Here is an 18,344-nt window from a genome sequence, read left to right on the forward strand (position 1 = left end):
TAAATTTCTAATTTGCCAAACACATCTTAATTCATATTTCTGGATATATTCCATGGTTCTGTTCATTCACAGACATTGGCTTCTGAATCAGGAAACTAAAATTAGGTAACATTTGAAGAAATGAAAATATGGAATAAAAAGTGCAGCTGCCCAATATAATTTCTGATTATTCTTTCACAGTTAACAAACATACAAAATACAACAGAACACCTGAATGACATCTCATCAGAGACTCTAATATTTAAGGACTGATTTTTAAACACAGCTTGATAATTAGTGGAATATATAACTTAAGCTATACAGTAGCAAATAAATAATATCTTACATTTATATCCCGTTTTGTCTAAAGGATTTAGAAGCATGTTATAAACTACAGTATGGATATTTCTGTAGCCCAGCATCTCCACATGTTCTAGTGTGTTTGGGCTACTTCTCTCCACTCTGCCATTCCCAAAGGGCACTTCAAAGTGGCAGCACCACATGTGCTGGCCACTCCCACATCTCTTACTGCCCACCAGATATTTTGCCTCTGCAGCCATGGTCAGTTAGCAATTCATTTGACTCCTGTCCTTTTTAGTTTCATTTTAATTTATTCTCATTCTTGGGAAGTGACAGGAAGCCTTCTTTCTTGTAGCCTCCTTTTTTGCTCCTTGGAGCCATCTGAGCAGTGTGGTGTTTGTAACCACCTGGAGCCTTTGCTTCAATGCCTTCCTGCTCACTCTTTCCTCCCTTTTTAGGCATGGCACAGTAGCAATGAAAGCATCACGCAAAAGTCCAAATGGGCCTCTATCTGTGAGACAGTCCCCTGCTGAACCAAGTAGTCATGACTCCAAAGAAGTAAAACCCAACCAGGAGATTCAATTCTGAACCAGGACAGGGTCTAAGGACAAATATAATTAGCATTCATAGACGAAACCCACTTCAGATGAGATGATCTTGAACTCACGAATGCTCATGATACTATATATATATATAGTTAGTCAGGGTATGTCTACACTACAAAGTTAATTCGAACTAACAGATGTTAGTTCGAATTAACTTTGATAGGCACTACACATACAAACCGCTAGTTCGAACTTAATTCGAACTAGTGGAGTGCTTAATTCGAACTAGGTAAACCTCATTCTACGAGGACAAACGCCTAGTTCGAATTAAGCAGTTCGAATTAAGGGCTGTGTGGCCACTTAATTCGAACTAGTAGGAGGATAGCCCTCCCCAGCTTTCCCTGGTGGCCACTCTGGGCACCACCAGGAAAACTAGTCTGCCCCCCTCCCGGCCCCGGAGCCCTTAAAGGGGCACGGGCCGGCTACAGTGCCCGTGCCAGGTGCAAGCCTGCCAGCACCCAGCCAGCAGACCCTGCACCTGACACGGCTCGAGCCGGCCACCCGCTGCCACCCAGCCCTCCGCCTCTTCCCGGGACCAGGCTGGCGGCTCCCGGGAGCCTGCCCGGGTCCGCAAGAGGCGGGCGCCCACCTGGTCTAGTGCGGACATCATGGACCTCATCCACAACGTCCGCACTAGCCACAGGAAAGTGGCTGTCTAGGGCAGGATACCTGCCAGCCTGGCCACTCAGGAGCAGGTTTGCATGAAAATCAGGGTGGTCCAGTGAGACCCCCAACCCCGAGCCCTGAGCTTAGAATGGCAGTACTGGGTCAGACCAAAGGTCCATCTAGCCCAGTAGCCTGTCTGCCGACAGTGGCCAACACTACGGATCCTGGAGGGGATGGACCGAAATAATGACCAAGCCATTTGTCTCATGCCATCCATCTCCAGCCTTCCACAAACAGAGGCCAGGGACACCATTTCTACTCCCTGGCTAATACCACTCCATGGACCCAACCTCCATGACTTTATATAACTTCTCTTTAAACTCTGTTCTAGTTCTAGCCTTCACAGCCTCCTGTAGCAAGGAGTTCCACAGGTTGACTATTTGCTTTGTGAAGAACAACTTTCTGTTATTAGTTTGAAGCCTGCTACCCATTCATTTCATTTGGTGTCCTCTAGTCCTTCTATTATGGGAACTAATGGAGAACTTTTCTTTATGCACGCTCTCCACACCACTCATGCTTTTACAGACTTCTATCATATCCCCCCTCAGTCTCCTCTTTTCTAAGCTGAGAAGTCCCAGTCTCTTTAGCCTCTCTTCATATGGGAACTTTTCCAAACCCCTGATCATTTTAGTTGCCCTCCCCTCTCCCACCCTCTCTCTTCTCCTCTCCCACCTCCTTTTCCCAGTCTCCCCGAGTTTTGTTCAATAAAGAGAGTTTCTATTTTTGACCACACATGTCCTTTATTTTGTACATCAGGAAGGGGGGCTAGGGAGGGGTAAGTGGAAGAAGGTGAGGGAGGAATGGGGTACGAGCCCCCGATGGGGAGGACTGGGCTGGCTCTGCGGGCTCCTTGGGGTGGAAGTTCTCCTGCAGCCCCCCGATTGACCCCTCCCCGGATGGCAGCCTGCGGCAAGTGCAGCCGGGCTGATGGCCGAGTGCTGTGATGTGCCGAGTGTGGGCACTCAGGACACTCCAAGCCAGGACTACTTTGCAGGCGGGGAACCCCTGAGAACTGTCTGTCTGGGGTGGGGGTCGGGACCCTTTAAGCACAGCCCTCGGCTAGCCTGAGACAGCAGCTCCACGCTCTAAATCCTAATCTGATGCCCTGCTAGCACTGCTTCCGGCCATCCTTAACTGCTTCGGGCCAAAATGCTAATTCGAATTAAGTTAGTTCGAATTAGTGCTGTAGTGTAAACATACCCTTAGTTAGTTAGTTTATAAGGTGCCATAGGGCTATTTGTTGTTTTTAAAGTTACAAACCAACATAGCTACTCCTCTGAGACTTCTAAAGATAAGGAGGACTTCTTTCTTCAGCCAGATTCTGCTGGGGTGAGGTGGGTAAGTATCCAGATAACCTGGGATTGCAAGGGCAAGAAGTTGCAGGGCTGCAAGTTCCTCCAACCCCAAGTTTAAAATGGGTTCTGAGTGCTCTGAGGAATGAAACAGGTACCTTCTTTTCTAATCTAAGCGGGAGGGCTCTGCCCTCCAGACCCCTCACCCACTCCCACAAAAGACCACACCAAGGCACCTATGTCCACAAAACATGCTAAGGAAATTCAAAACAAGCAGGAAGGGAACGGAAAAGCTGAAAATATACAAGGTTTTCATTCTCTGCCTCCCTTTCCTCCCCTTCTTCTACTGAGGAAGGGGAGCTTTTTGACTCTGCATCCAAGCAAGGCAAAGGGAAAGCACAACAAAGATCTTTTTCCCCTGAGAAGTTTGAGGCCATGTTCAAAAAGGGGATGTCCCCAGTACAGAACCAACTTGAACAGTCTCAAGAGAGCAAGCTTCATCCCTTGAATTCACAATTCCTGGGTATGCTTCCTTTGAGGTTGTAATCAGAGAGTCATGAGACAAGATCGATGAGGCCAAACACATTAACAAACTGATTTCAGGCTTTATGAGCTGGAAGCTTCAAAGAACTCTACTGCTGAAGTCTCAAATGTTTCATAGATTCCAAGGTCTGAAGGGCCCACTGTGATCATCTCTGACACCTTACAGAACACAGGCCATAGATCATACCCAAAATAACTCCTAGAGCAGATCTTTTACAGAAACATCTAATTTTGATTTAGTAATTGTTGGTAATGGAGAATCTGGTAAATTTGTTTCAGTGGTTTATTACTCTCACAGTTAAAAATGTACACCTTATTTGCAGTCAGAGGGTGCGTCTAAACTGGCATGATTTTGTGCAAAAGCAGTTGCTTTTGTGCAAAATCTTGCCGCCTGTCTACACTGGCCGCGAGTATTTGTGCAAGAACACTGACTTTGCAATGTACAAAATCAGTGGTTCTTGTGCAAATACTCCGATGCTCCCACTCAGGGATAAGCCTTCTTGCGCAAGTATTCTTGCGCAAGAGGGCCAGTGTAGACAGCCATGTTAATTTCTTGCGCAAGAAAACCCGATGGCTAAAATGGCCATCAGAACTTTCTGGCGCAAGAGAGAAACTACACTGGCACGGATGCTTTTTTGGCACAGATACCAGTATAGACGCTCTCTTGCGCAAATACTTTTAACGGAAAAACTTTTCCGTTAAAAGTATTTGCGCAAAATCATGCCAGTCTAGACGCAGCCAGAATGTGTCTAGCTTCAGCTTCCAGCCATTGAATCATGTTACATTTTTCTCTGCAAAAGTGAAGAGCCCTTTATAAATATTTATTCCCCACATAGATACTTACTCTACATCTACAATAAAGCCCAGATTGACACTCTGAGATCGATCTACCAGCAATCGATTTAGTGTCCTAATTAAAACCTGCAAAATCAACCACAGATTACTCTCCCAATCAACTGTTACTCTACTCCAGATGAGAAGAGTAAGAAAAGCTGTCTTCTGTCAACCCCTCCATTATTCGCATAACTGGTTTTGTATAGCTCAAATCCACTTTCTGCTGTAGTGTGGATGTAATCTTATAGACTGTAATCAAATTCCCCCTTAACCTTATTAAGATAAATAGATTGGCTCTCTGACTTTAACACGATAAGACATGACATCTAATCATTTAATCATTCTTGTGGCTCTTCTCTGAATCTTTCCAATATATACAACCTTCTTGATTGACTCTGCTGTACCATAAGTATCTCATCAGAAGAGTGATAGAGATGTAGCCGTGTTAGTCTGATGTAGCTGAAACAAAATACAGGACTATGTAGCACTTTAAAGACTAACAAGATGGTTTATTAGATGATGAGCTTTCGTGGGCCAGACCCACTTCCTCAGATCAAATAATGGAAGAAAATAGTCACAACCATATATACCAAAGGATACCAACATCCCACATGAAGACGGATTACAAGCTATTAGAAACACTATCCCAGAGGACACCACTGCCAACCTGGTAGCAGACCTATGTAACTTCGTTCTCACCCACAATTATTTCCAGTTTGAGAACAATTTATATCTCCAGATCAGCAGCACAGCCATGGGTACACGCATGGCCCCACAGTATGCTAATATCTTTATGGCTGACCTAGAACAACGTTTCCTCAACTCCCGTCCCCTTTTACCCCTTCTCTACTTACGCTACATCGATGACATCTTTATGATCTGGACGCATGGCCAAGAAACACTGAAGACATTCCACAGAGATTTCAACAACCTACACCCCACCATTAACCTCAGCCTGGACCATTCCACACGAGAGATCCATTTCCTGGACACCACAGTACAAATCAACAACGGAAAATTAGACACCACCCTCTACAGAAAACCCACTGACTCATACAGTTACCTACATGCTTCCAGCTCTCATCCAGCACACACCATACGATCCATCATCTATAGCCAAGCCCTTCGATACAACCGCATCTGCTCTAATCCCACAGACAGAGACCAGAAGCTTCAGGATCTCTACCAAGCATTTATAAACCTCAACTACCCACCTGGAGAAATAAAAAAGCAAATTGAAAGAGCCAAACGAATACCTAGAAACCCTCTACTACAAGACAGACTCAAGAAAACCAACAATAGAACACCACTTGTCATCACCTACAGCTCCCAACTTATTCCTGTCCAACACATTATCAATAGATTACAGCCTATACTGGAACAAGACACTAAACTCCAAGAAGCTCTGGGAGACAGACCCATAGTCTCCTATAGACAACCACCTAACCTCAAGATGATTCTTACCAACAACCACAGGACATACCACACTAATACCAACCCTGGTACTTTCCCTTGCAACAAACCCCGCTGCCAGCTTTGTCCACATATTCACTCTGCTGACACCATTATTGGGCCTAACCAAGTGAGTTATAAGATCAAGAACACATATTCCTGCGCCTCCAGAAATATAATCTATGCTATCATGTGCCGAAAGTGTCCGTCTGCTATGTACATTGGACAAACGTCTCAGACACTACGGCAAAGAATCAATGCCCACAAAACAGACATTAGACAGGATCACAAAGAAAAAACAGTTGCTTGTCATTTCAACCAGAAAGGACACTGTCTGAATGACCTGCTAACCTGCATCCTACTTCAGAAGACATTCAAATCTGCACTTGAAAGGGAATCCTCTGAACTGGCATTCATGCTAAAATTCGACACTCTCCACAGGGGAATTAACAAAGACTCCAATTATCTCACCCATTACAAAGATAGCTTCCCCAATTATCACCTCTAATACTATTAACTCACAGACATTTCCCCTTCCCCACCTCTAATATCATTAACTCACTGGCATTCACCTTCCTTCCGCCCTCCCGCCCCACATCCCCCTTCTGTTCTGTAATGTGATTGGTCCTTTTCATGTGTGTTCATTTTTTTTAAATTGTATCCTTTGGTATATATGGTTGTGACTATTTTCTTCCATTATTTGATCTGAGGAAGTGGGTCTGGCCCACAAGATGGTTTATTAGATGATGAGCTCATCATCTAATAAACCATCTTGTTAGTCTTTAAAGTGCTACATAGTCCTGCATTTTGTTTCATCAGAAGAGGTATTCTTCCCAAAAGACCCAACAAATAAAAAAATTGAGGACACTCTCAGAAAGGGTTTTGAGGTTTTCATCCATTTTTCATTTGCAGACCCCTAAAGATTTTCAAATGGAGGTACAAACCCTTTGGAAATCTAAGACATTGTCTGCAGACTCCCAAGGATCAACAAACCACAGATTGAAATTCACTGTTCTATGGCACTGACAACCTTTTGTGGATCCCTTGGTCATATGCTGTGAACCCCCAAGAAGTCTGTGGACCGCACATTGAAAATCACTGACCTGTAACTCTTTCTTAATAACATCTTGAACAGCTTCCCATCCCAAGCTGCAGCTCATACAGCATAATTCAGACTCAGGAGTTTGTGCAGACATGTAGCTTTGTCATCAACATTAAGAAAACTTCACTAATTCCATCATTAGGAATATCTAACCTGGGTGTGAACATAGACACCTTGGTAACACAAATCTCTCCATCACTTAAGAGATTCCAGAAGATCAAGAATCTTACTACTTTGATATGCAGCTACAGAGGCCTATCATCATACTCTGTTCTGTATAAGTATCACTTCATGGGCAACATGACACATCAAGATCCCCCAGCTTCTGTTTTAAGTCTGGAACCACACCCATATGGAACAAGTGCAACTCCTGAACTGGATGCTCAGATCTCTAAATAGTTGGACAGAGCCAGAGAACATCCAGATGTGACAGTCCTCACAAACCACACCAGTCTGAAAGTTTGGGGAGCTCATCTGAGTCTCCAAGCTACTCAATAAACCTGGAGGAAAATGTTTTCAATGAAAATCTTATGGCGCTTAAGTGGTCAAGATAGTTCTGTAGAAGTTCCAAAGGCACCTAGAAGGAAGCCATATTCTAGTTTAGTCAGATAATACACCTATGATTTCATATATAACAAGGAGGGACAAGGAGCCATGCCTTACACACAGAACCAATGGAAATAATGGGATAGGCAGAGAAATCTCTCCTTTCACTCAACTGATTAACATTAAATGGGACTTTAACCCGAAGGCAGACTGACTCAGCATGTGCAAGTTCAACAACTTCTCGTGGTGCCTAATCAGGAGGTCTTTGATCTGATCTCACAGTCTTACTGAAAGTTCCAACAAATCATTCCTTTGAACCCATCCTCAGTATTGACTTTATTCCTGTCTATCAAAACCTATTTTCTGGTTGTCATTATGTCTTCTAGGCAAATCTCAGAGTTGGCAGTTTTTTCAATCCAGGCACCTCCTTGTGTTCTATTTTGACAAAGTGGTGCTCAGACCACTGGAATTGTTTCTCCCTAAAGTAAACTCAAGAGCACAATATTTACTAGAATGTTGGCTGCTCTGTTCCTATTCTTCCATCCAAAATGGCAAGAGCTCAGAGTTTCTAAGTCATCTATCACTAGACAGATTGGTTTGTGTATTGTTGAGGCCTGCAAGGCATCAGATGTTCCTGTTCCAAACAAGGGAAACTCACAAGTTCCCTGGAAACCTTTTGGACAGAAATCTGAAGAGTGGCGGATGACACTTGGTCATCAGTTAACACCTTCGTCAGCCATTATGAAGTGCACTTTCTATCATCTGCAGTGTCCACCTTTGGCAGGAAGGAGATGCAGTTGGTGAAATAACATTGCCCATTCAGCAATTTTTACTGGAATAGATATCTCTTTTCTTTCCTTCTTTCTTTAACCCTCCCTACTTTTGTTCGCTGCTTGCTATTTCACAGATGTAGCAGAATTATGGACTGGAAAATAGTGAGCCTGGGCTGAAAAATGGAAAAAAAATTACCCAATAATTTCCTTTCTGTTAGCAATGTCTTCTACAATTTTACACACCCTGGATGATCTGTAAACCCAGGATCAGCTGTTTGATTGGATCATCACTTGTAAACCACCTCCACTGTTAACAGAAAGGAATATTGTCAGGTGAGAAATATTCCAATCTCCACAAAGGTAAAAGATTATTGCAACATAACACAAATGGGTAGAGAATAAACTTTTGTGAACACCTGATTTATCTTCTTGCCAAAAAAACAGGTATTACTATTGGGCTTTGTCTAGACTGGCAAGTTTTTCCGCAAAATCATCTGCTTTTGCGGAAAAACTTGCCAGCTGTCTACATTGGCCGCTTGAATTTCCGCAAAAGCACTGACGATCTCATGTAAGATTGACAGTGCTTTTGCGGAAATACTATGTTGCTCCCGTTCGGGCAAAAGTCTTTTTCTGAAAAACTTTTGCGCAAAAGGGCCAGTGTAGACAGCAGAGATTTGTTTTCCGCAAAAAAGCCCCGGTCGCGAACATGGCGATCGGGGCTTTTTTGCGGAAAAGCGCGTCTAGATTGGCCACAGACGCTTTTCCGCAAAAAGTGCTTTTGCGGAAAAGTGTCCTGCCAATCTAGATGCGCTTTTCTGAAAATGCTTTTAACAGAAAACTTAAAAACCGTTAAAAGCATTTCTGGAAAATCATGCCAGTGTAGATGTAGCCTTGATGTATATTAAATGGCTATGTCAAGGACAAAGGTAAAATTATAAAATAATCCATTATTAATACTACATAATAGGCAGAATTTTCTCTGAATCATTGTGCAGTAGCTTGTATACTAATTTTCCTGAATATGATGACTAAGGCTGAAAGTCTGTCATGGAGATCACAGGTTCCATGACTCTCTGGGACATCCATGATTTCTGTACTAACTGTTGCTTGGGGTACTATGCACCCCGCAACAGTGGTGGTCCCAGGCTGCTTGCCACCCACTTCTCTGCAGCAGCAAGGATCCTGAGCCCTAGTAGCAGTAGTGGTCCCAGGCCATGTGCCATTGACCACCCCCCCTCACCAGCAGTAGGTCCTGCTGTGCTCTGCCCTTACTCCAAAGGATCCACAATGCCCTCAGAGTCATAGGCTGACCTGAAGTGCTCCCTGTCCCAGACCACCCAAAATTCACTCAGAGGTATATACTACAAGTCATCAACAGGTCACAGACCATGAATTTTTGTGTACTATCCTTGACCTGTCCATGACTTTTACTAAAAATACCCCAAACTAAAACATAGCCTTAATGATGATTATCAATTCCTTCATTTCTTACTAAATGTAAGGTTGTATACACTCCCTGTGCTCTTTGTATATTCCTATCCTAAGTATAATACATTACAAAAAGTGAGTCTAATCCTGCCTTCAGGTACACAGGACTTATTATTATGATCTGACACTGGTTTTTTGCTAGTGTAACTGCATTGACTCCAGTGTAGTTACTCCTGATTTAATGCAATCAGTGTCAGGGTGAAGTACAGATTTCTCTGAAATTTGTATCCATGTATCTGAGAATGGCACTGGGCATAGTGATATTGTTACAAAAGATTAGAGAATACAGAAGTTTAATTACTGGGGAGAGGTTTTATAAAACTAAAAATGAAAACAAAAAAACTCAACTCCCCCCGCCCCTCGCAAAACCAACTAAAAAACCCAGCAACAACTCACAACCAACCCAAAATATTATGCTATTTTTTCAAGTAATGCTGCCAGTTCAAATAATAAAAGCAAGTATACATAAAAATATATCACCAATAAAACTAGCAGCTGCAATATTTTTTCTGTCTCTTCCTGTCTGACCCACGTGAACCTACCATGAAACCTGCCAAAGAGATTTTATTCCCCCTGTGTTAAGCCAATTTAAATTTGGCCTGTCATAGAACAGGACAGATTGTTTGTTTGTTTCTAAAATTCTCCTTCCTAACCTACAGAATGGAAGGAAAAATATGACCAGCAAAGTACAGATGTCTGGCTGTTATTTTGTACCAATGAATTTAAACAGGCCCTGAATCCATTCAAGACATTCTGGCCTTCTAAACCCAAGGAGATAGAAGCTCAAAGAGAACTGTAGGTTAAATGCATACATATTAAATTACACTGGGTGAATTGTAACTTCTCCCTTCCCCTGCTGATAACCAAATTAAAATATTATACCAGCATTCATTTAAAAGCTAGAAATAGCTTTGTTTAACATTATTAACATGTATAAATGATGTAAGCATTCAAATTATAAGAAAATCACATAGGACTGCTACAGTATTTTAAAGGCCTCTTTTGATCCCATTCCAAGCAGAATAAGAAAAAACACACCATTTTAAGACACTGGAGCTTTTCTCCAGAGAGGAGTGATTCCATTCTTTTTTAGTCCAAGCCATCGCCAAGAGTGGTAACTTAAGAAGTTGCTTTTTAAACTGCCCTATCACAGAGACTCAGAAGTCACTGACAACCTTTTGAAATGTCACAATTCTTGAAACATTGTCATGTTTGGCATGTCCACATAATGAAAGTTCCCCTAAACAATAGAAGATAGGTTTTTACCTTGCATTTCTGCTCACAGCATGCTGCAGGAATGTCCTCAAACCGCCTCCCAACCCAACAATTCTGAACATATACACACACACATCTTGCCTACATAAACACTGCTCTTGCACCAAAACCTTAGTAAGCAGGAACTAGCTGGGCATGCTGGCAACAACAACAAAAAAAAAAAAAAAAAAAAGCTGATTCTTTGTTTTTGCCATGACTGTGCCTTTTTCCTAATCCTTAACTGTCTTCATTATTTGATTGAGAAAAATATAGACACTGCACACAACAAACAGTTCACATAATCATTAATTAACTCTCCATTGGGCAAATTATGCCTTAAATAAGCTAAATTCACTAGGAGCTTTATATTCTCAAATGGCATAGTCTGATAGTCTACCCAATACAACTACTTTTTTACAGTATATTCTCTTGTGTGTGCAAGTTCCTGGTCAGATCAGCTCTTTCTTTAAAATCTTCATTACATACTCTATAAGCCATCAACAAGCTCTAAGAATAAATTTTTATTGTGGCATAATCTGTCAAACATGAAAGCAGACATGTTTTTATAAAGGCACTGTAATATACTGTTTGTTTTTTTAAAAAGCTCATTGATATTTCAAAAGATGAGTTTGCCAAATATTTCCATATATTCATAAATATTTTTCTGTTACTCTGATGGCCAAATCCTGCTGGTTATATTCATGAGAATAGTCCTGCTGTAGTCCATTAGTCTAATTGCATGAGTATGATGAGCTGAATTTGGCCCCCCAATCATACAAAAGGTAATCTGTTTCCTTGCTCTGAAAGACGACCGTGGATACCATAATAGGAAGATCGTGCTAATCTTTCAGTCTTTATGCAGACACAAATTCCATTTGCTCCAGGACACTAGTACAAAGATAGCTTCCCCAATTATCACCTCTAATATCATTAGCTCACAGACATTTACCTCCCCCCCATACCCCTTCTGTTCTGAAATTTGATTTGTCCTTTTCATATGTGTTCATTTTTTAAAAATTATATCCTTTGGTATATATGGTTGTGACAATTTTTTTCCACTATTTGATTTGAGGAAGTGGGTCTGGCCCCACGAAAGCTCATCACCTAATAAACCATCTTGTTAGTCTTTAAAGTGCCACATAGTCCTGTTTTTTGTTTCAGCTACACCAGACTAACACGGCTACATTTCTATCACTATTCTACTACTCCAGAGAAGTAAGGTTGCTGAACAACTTGCAGGGTCAGGAGTCAGGACCTATGATACTAGAACAAATCATGTCATTGCGTTCTGGTGGGGGTCTTGGGTCTGAATCTGTATCCACTAATTGTGATGCGAGTTTGCCCACTGATTCAATAGGAACAGGACTAGGCTTGGCCCTTTCACTGAGTCTCAAAGGTTTTTATTCCTCTTAAAAGTCTGCTTTGAAAGTGCTCAAGCCACACTTTTGCACTTGCAAAGATAAGTTTTTTTACTATAATTTACACACAAAAAAGTAAAGTTGTTAGGCACCTTCAAAGTTAGTAAAGTAAAAATAATTGATGTTCACGAGGGGTGATGAATATTTTTAACTTTAACAATTCAGAACAGCTCTAATTTTATATAAGCTATTTTGACTGCAAACAATAATTTTTCATAATTTATTATCTTCCATAAAATAAATTTTCTCATTTTAAATACCAAAACAAATAAATAAATTCTCCCCTGATCTTTACTTAAAGCTCAGAGTACAAAATACATCCTAGGAAATTAAGATTGAAAGTTCACATTCCATCCTACACTTGTGCCTTACAGGATAAAAAGGCATAATGATATGAGTGAAGGGGAAAGCTGCAATTTAATTTTTATTACAAGCATTTCCATGGCGTCCATCACTGTATTACTTGGGTGTCATGGGTTTGAGTACCAACTTAACATTAAAATAGAAATTGTGTGTTTATTATATTTGTTTGACAACTGAATCTATTATTTTAATATACACTGGAAACAGATAAGGTCTGCGTCTGTAGTCCTTCCTAAGGCTGTGTCTAGACTACACCTCTCTGTTGACTGAGAGATGTAGATTAGGCATGTCGAAATTGCTAATGAAGCAGGGATTTTTGAGGAATACAGGATCTGTCAAAAAGGGTTTATTTTCAACAGACTCCGTTTCGAAAAAAAAGCAGCGGCCACGTTTATGCTAATGAAGCACGGGATATTTAAATCCCTGCTTCATTAGCAATTTCGACGTGCCTAATCTACATCTCTCTGTCGACAGAGAGGTGTAGTCTAGATGTAGCCTAATGAAAAAAATTAAGTCAATGGGAGTTTTGTATGAGGAATGCCTTCAGAATTAGATTCATATTCTTAATGCTTGTTGACATCTTAGAATTTAAGTATATTCATCAAAACACACTACTTCTACATTTAGCTGAATGCTTCTCAGAAGATTATGCATGCAATCTGTGTGTTAACAATGAAAAACTAAATTAAAAATCTGTATTAAAAATCTCAAAAATATAGCTGAGTAACAAAATGCTATGCATAAGAATAATTTTCAAAACTTTTAAGGAAAAGTTGGATTGCATTGTGTGAAAAGAAATTACTGCTAAACTGTATCAGAAAATAGTTGGTTCTTAATGATCTTTGGAGAGCCTTTATACATTTTGTTCTCCACTTTATAAGTGCAAGACCCTCTAGAAGGCTAACTTTCCTTCCAACTTCCCAATTCTTGTGTCCAGGGGTGGATATAGGGCAGGACGAGCAGGGCGGCTGCCCCGGGCCCCGCGCTTCAAGAAGCCCCGCGAATGCGCCGTGTCAAAGGGGGGGCCCCACGAAATTGTGCTGCTTTGGGCCCCGCAAAATCGTCATCTGCCCCTGCTTGTGTCCTCACTTCTCAAAGTATTTCCCAAAAACCAACAGGAGTTCCACCAAGCACAGATTGAGAACATTGAGACATAACATTCATTTGACTGTAATTTAGTCATTAGCATAATTTTAAATACTTAAATGTAAAACTAGTTAAACACATCTCTAGTTAAACCTATAAGGGGACATGAAAAATGGAAGTGTTACCATTTTAATGGTATATTAAATAACAAAAGCGTTCATATTAAGTAACAGCTAAAAGGCATTGAATGTAAAATTCTGTTTTATATCTCTTTCAATAGTCCTTCCAGTCTTAAAATAAATTGATATGTGGAGTGGGGATATCTTATAACTCACATATACATGTGAGTATACATATACAGCTATCCACTTTTCCATGAAGTATTAGTATAATTCCTTCATTTAGCAAATCAATTTAGCAAATTTTACTGAGTATGCAAATCTTATAATATCAATCAAATAATCCAATTTAATCAAAGTAATCAAATAATATGCACATCTTGATAGCTTTATCTTAATAATATATCACTTTGCAAATGATGATTTACCAGGCCTTTTTAAAGGATTTTCAACTTTTCTACTAGCAAATCTTAAATAGTAAATACAAAATCAGCAGCTGAAATAAATAACTGACTACAGAATACGACAACACATAAATACATAAATCTTTTATGAGACAGATCCTCAGCTGGCATAAAAATGGAGCTATGACCATTTTAAACCAGCTGAGGATCTGTCTCTGTGTGTGTGTTCTGTACATACATACCATGACTATAATTTCTCATAAAGTTAGATAGTTTTGAACTCATTGCTTTGTATCTTAAACATAAGTTCTGTATATTGAGGACTACAAAAACCCACAGCTTTTCTATTAACAAATCTTACAGGTTTATTAGAAGCCAGTTTAAAATTGCAAATAGATGCTTGGCTATTAAAAAATACTCTAATTTTTTTAAAGGATCTCAGTAACAAACTGCACGTAGCAGAATGGATTTGTGAATTTACAATAGCCAACACTGTAAAGTTTTATGTATATAAACACAAACACATTTAGGCCGCATCAAGATACTAATTTGAGAGAGGTGCATAAAAACCTGAAGCATTTTGAAAACAAGTTAAAGAAATGACATAAACATTGATAAGTACAGGATTTTAAAAAGTTTTAATCTTGCATTGCTAGTTTTCTATGAATAGCTTTTCTTTTAGTCAAAATTCCCTACTTTTAAATTGTAATTTTTTGGATCTCATTCAGTAACTGAGTGACAACTTGGAACTTTTTACAATAGGCTTTTACTGTTTTGTGAAAGGAAATAAGCTTTTACAACCCATATCAACAGTTAAAAAAACATTTCTTTCTGTTTAATTCCCAAATAGAAACATTTTCTACCCTTTTATTACATTCATGACAATAATAAAATTAAAATATTATTTATTTAACGTGTGTAGTGTTTTTGTACTAAGTGAAGCAATAGTGTAGCATTAGTTTACTGTCCTCTGTAAGAGCCATAATGTACAGGTTTCTTTTGCAGAACAAAGTGACCACCAAAAGCGGGACTTTGTGGGCCAGTTGGATAAAACATAAGCTCATCTCGCCCCCAAAACCCCGACTCTGGAACCACAACCTTCAGAAGGTCAATTTTTAAGTTAAATCTCTTTACAACATATGCCAAATCAGTTGAATGGTTTGGGTTTTTTTTTGCTATAAATGGCTAATTTTCTGACAGCTAAAACAGGAGAACATAACCAAGTCACAATCCACATTCTCTTTGCTTACTGAAAAACAGGAAGGGCTACCAGAGGTTACTGTTTGACATTTATGCCACATGGCTTTTTTTACTACATAATAAAACAGTATTTTCAACTTCAACTTCTTTTATAGTGCATATAAACAAATGAGAATTCATACAGAATATTATAGTAAATCATTAGACCCAGCCCAAATTATATGTTAGCAAAGATGTCTTCCTGAAGTGAAAAACAGTTTCTTGTCTGCACCATTTATTTCAGACTTAAAGTTAAAATATTTTAGTTATCTCTCATTACTGTTAGAATTTGTTAAATGCGTAGTTTGGTAGAAAATATTACTTGGTACCTTATTTAAACAGCAGAAACATTTGGATCGCTAAGTCAGCGAAACTTCCTGAAACTTGCAGTGTATTATTCCTGCAAAAGTTCTAATAATCTTGGTTATTCAGAAACATTATTGTTCAATTCAGTTAGACTACTGAAGCAGCTCACTGTGTACACTATTTTAAAATAATTTTATTCATGCATATTAAAAGTGAAAATAAATTGCATGTTAAAACACACTCTGTATTTGCTACTTTGAAGCATTAAGGTTAACAACTTTTCTGTTATTACAGAAAATAATTATACTAAGCTGAGCATTACTTTTAAACTTGGTTTTCTGTTTGTATGTAATCTTATTAACTACCGCTAGTTATATGTCTAGAATTAAGAAGTTGTGCACCTTTACTTTCTTTGCCTTTGAAGTGTTAAGATCCTTTTGTGAACATTTTCAAAAATGCCTGGGCACCCAAATCCACATTTGGATACCTGAATGGATGTCCTGGTGTTCAAAAGTACTAAGCACATATAGCTCAAGTAGGACCTGGAAGAGCTCAGCACCACTTCTGTTTAGGTGCCTAAACACTGTCTGAGGGTTCAACATTAGGTACCCAGGACTGAGAATTTTGGCCTTCCCAACCCAACTTACAAACACGTGATCTGTGTCCTGTAGCAGGGATTTTTGAATTCATGGTGGTCTATCTCTAGAATAAAAAACGAAACAACGTAGCCGGAATAAACCGTGAGGGGATAACGCCTCTAGTCCACATGGCTGTCAGCACATGTGAGCGCAGCGTCCAGGGCGGCGTGGCTAGGGAATGCCTGTATTCACAGTCTCGAAACAGCCATGTCATCAGAGGAGACATTTGCTGCTTGTACTTTTTCATGTATTGTATGGTCGAAAAGCAACGGCGCAGTCAGGGGAGTTGTCTGGGGTGTGATTTCGGGGGGCCGCGCTCGCATTGCCACACAGTCTGTACATGCAGATGCACATACATTTTTCATTGACGAGGGCGCGCGCACACGCACGCACAAAAGCCGGGGTGCAGAGGGCGAACACCCACCTCTTTCCCAGCTTAGCTGACACTTACATGCGAGCTGGGGAAGAAAAGACAGTTGGGGGCAGGCAAGGAGGCATCCTCCTCGCGAAAGGGAGACTGCAGCTGAGCGGCTGCCGAATCTCAGACACTGTCTAGCGCGTGGTCCCGAGAGACTCCGGGTGCCCTACTCTGTCTGGTGCTTCCACTGCCTGGCACTGGCAGTCCCACCTCCCAGCCACGAGCCCCGGGGGGCTGATGGCAAATGCAAAGGAGCGAGACACCCTCCCCCACCCCGTCTCCAAGCAGCAGCCCCCGAGCTCCCCTCCAGCAAAGCAGCCACCTCTCCGAGCGAGCCAGACACAAACCTCGCAGCAGTTACCATGCCCCTGCTGCCCGTCACCCCAAGCCGTGTGCTCCGGCAACCCCACACCTGCTGATCACCAAATAAAGGGAGACGTGCGTGAGCACACGCGTCTCCTCCAGCATGGGAGTCACTGACTAGCAGCAAGGTGGGGGGCGGGGGTGGTATTACAAGGCCAAGGAGGAGGTGGTCAAAAGAAAATACAACTTACCACTTGTCATTCCTGTGAGGGCGGGGAGGGAGGAAAAAGGATCCTGGGGGAAAGGCGCATCTCGCCTGTCAGTTTTCATCTTGAAAGGAGACAAACGCTCAATCTTCAAACCCTGCTCCTTCCCTTGGCAAAATCCTGACTCATTACATAAAAAGATCACACTGCCAGGCTCCCAGAAACATTTCTTCATCATGGTCACGCCACAAGCTAAACAAGAGGCCACAACAAGGGAGGTGGACGGGAGGGTAAAAAAGAGAAGGAAGAAAAACCAGGAGGCTGTAATAATAATTTCAAAATACTCTTCTTCCTTTCAAATGCAAAAAAATAAAAGCTGCAGGGGGGAAAACCCAGTAACCAGGAGCTAACCGGAGAAGATTCACTCATTGTTGCCACAGACACCTCTCTCCCCTTCCATTCCCTCTGCATGCTCATTTCTGCAACATTGTTACAAAGACATGCAGCTCTGTCACTGGAGTTGATGATCCCAGTCATTTCGCTTCTAAACTCCTTTAGGGTGCTTGTCAGAGAATATGAGGTGAAGTCGGTCCTTGTATAGGAGGTGTGAATCCAAGACCGCCTGAAAATTATTTTTTTCCCTAGAAGCTACCTCCAAATATAGTAACGAGGAAGGGGCATTCCTAGAAATTCGGGAGACGTCAGAAAGGGAAGATTTGTGAAATTCAGCTTCACGTCCTGCAGAGGGCTCCTCGCCCAAGGAGGGGAAAAAAATCAAGTGAGCAATAAAGTGCTTTTCATGCTTCTCTGATCAGATAATGGCTTAAAACAGAATAGCAAAGCACTTAACTCACATTTCTCAGATAAGATCTAGGAGTGTTATACGTGAAGGAAAGCTAATCAGTGAACTTCTTTCTGCATTTTCTAATGACGTTTATAGATGCCTTTCTTTTGTGTTTACTCCCTTCTCCAGGTGACCTTACATCATTCCCAGGCGCATGCACATATAC

The 18,344-nt window shown here is 41.0% G+C and overlaps 1 long non-coding RNA gene across 4 annotated transcripts in view; it reads right to left on the bottom strand.

Annotated features, from left to right (window-relative positions):
- Positions 1 to 18,104, bottom strand: part of LOC142818588 (uncharacterized) — a 187,628-nt gene extending 169,524 nt beyond the window's left edge. Inside the window, exon 1 of one of the 4 annotated variants that reach the window (XR_012896128.2) lies at positions 10,847 to 18,103. This is a non-coding gene — a long non-coding RNA (uncharacterized LOC142818588). Of the gene's footprint in view, positions 1 to 10,846 lie in introns of all 4 variants that reach the window. The other 3 variants (XR_012896129.2, XR_012896126.2, XR_012896127.2) reach the window with 3 other exon arrangements.
- Between the last annotated feature and the right edge of the window lie 240 nt (positions 18,105 to 18,344).

This window comes from Pelodiscus sinensis, chromosome 15, assembly GCF_052426305.1.
Source record: "Pelodiscus sinensis isolate ZL-2025 chromosome 15, ASM5242630v1, whole genome shotgun sequence".
NCBI classification, from domain to species: domain Eukaryota; kingdom Metazoa; phylum Chordata; order Testudines; family Trionychidae; genus Pelodiscus; species Pelodiscus sinensis.